We start from the raw sequence: 1,554 nt of genomic DNA on the forward strand, positions 1-1,554 counted from the left end.
GTGGGGCACATCCAGCACATACTTATCAATCTCGGCCTTTCTAAAAATGGGACAAAGTACCACACGATGCCAAAAAATTGCACAAGGTTCATATGGAGGGTTCTTGCCTGTAAAATTCAGCCTGAGCCTATCACTTAGACCTCTAGGTCCAACTGTCAATTTCCAGGGGATACAAGGGTTTGCAGCACAAATCAAATGATACCACAAGGAAACAATCAGCCAATGTAGATTGTGGGTGTCTGCAGACAAATGACTCATTTTCTTTAACATACTATAGCATGTGGAAAAGAGACTTCCAGAATAAAAGAGACTTAGAGATATAGCAGCCAATTAGTGATTCTCATTGTATCCTGATTCAAAGAAATCGTCTGTAAAAAGGCATTTTTAAGATGAAGTAGAGCAATTCACGTATGATCTGAATATTAGATTACATTCAGGAATGGTTTTTAGTTTTCTTAAGTGATAAATAGCAAAGGGTTTACTATCCTTTTGTGGTTCATAAGTGTGATTATTTCATTTTCACGTTAATGTGTGAGATCAGCAGATCAGCCTCCCTCAAATCTTGTTACTACATCAGCACCACATTACCCATCCAATGTGAAAAAAATCTTTACTAATTATCACCTAGACATGCACACTGAAGCATTTACAAGACACATGTTGTCTGAGATTTCTTTCAAAATACTCAAGAAGGCTGTGCATTGTGGCTCACACCTACAGTCCCAGCACTTTGGGAGGGTGTGGTGGAATCAGTTGAGTCCAGGAGTTCGAGACCAGCCCTGACAACATAGCAAGACCTCATTCTACAAAAAATTTAAAAATTAGCTGGGCGTGGTGATATGTGCCTGTAGTCCCAGCAACTTGAGAGGCTGAGGTGGGAGAATTGCTTGAGCCCAAGATGTTGAGGCTGCAGTGAGCTGTGATCGTGCTATTGCACTCCAGCCTGGGCAACAGGCAAAAAAAAAAAAAAAAAAGCTCAAGAAAAAAAGTTATGTTGGGGAAATGGATGAAAATTAATTGGTAGAAAAATTAACATAAACAGACCCAGAAATGAGACAAATAATAGAATAAGTGGACAAGGACTTTAAGATAGTAGCTATACCTATATCCTGTATGTTCAAGATGGTAGAGAAAAGTATGCCCATGTTAAAAAGAGACATGGGAAATATTTTTAGAGACCCAATTAAAACTTTTAGAAATAAAACTAAATGTCCAAAATAAAAAATATATTGGATGAAATTAATAACAGATTAGAAAGTGCAGAAGAAAAGATTAGTAAATGTGAGTATATAGCAGTACAAACTGTCCAAACTAAAACATACAGAGAGAAAAAAAGACTGAAGAAAAGAATAAAATATAAGTGAACTATGGGACAACTGCAGTTAGTCTAACATACGTGTAATTGTGTAACGGAAGTCTGGTGGGAAGAGGAAGCAGAGGATCATAAAAAAAATTTGAAGAAAGAATAACCAAAACATTTCCAAATTTAATTCAAACTATTAATCCACAGGTTTAAGAAATGTAACAAATCCCAACACAAGACATGTAAAGAAG

At 36.6% G+C, this 1,554-nt stretch overlaps 1 pseudogene; it reads left to right on the forward strand.

The window, feature by feature from the left end:
* Nucleotides 1-483: 483 nt before the first annotated feature.
* LOC115896290 lies at nucleotides 484-598 on the forward strand (annotated as a pseudogene).
* Nucleotides 599-1,554: the final 956 nt, after the last annotated feature.

Source organism: Rhinopithecus roxellana, chromosome 2, assembly GCF_007565055.1.
Source record: "Rhinopithecus roxellana isolate Shanxi Qingling chromosome 2, ASM756505v1, whole genome shotgun sequence".
NCBI lineage: Eukaryota > Metazoa > Chordata > Mammalia > Primates > Cercopithecidae > Rhinopithecus > Rhinopithecus roxellana.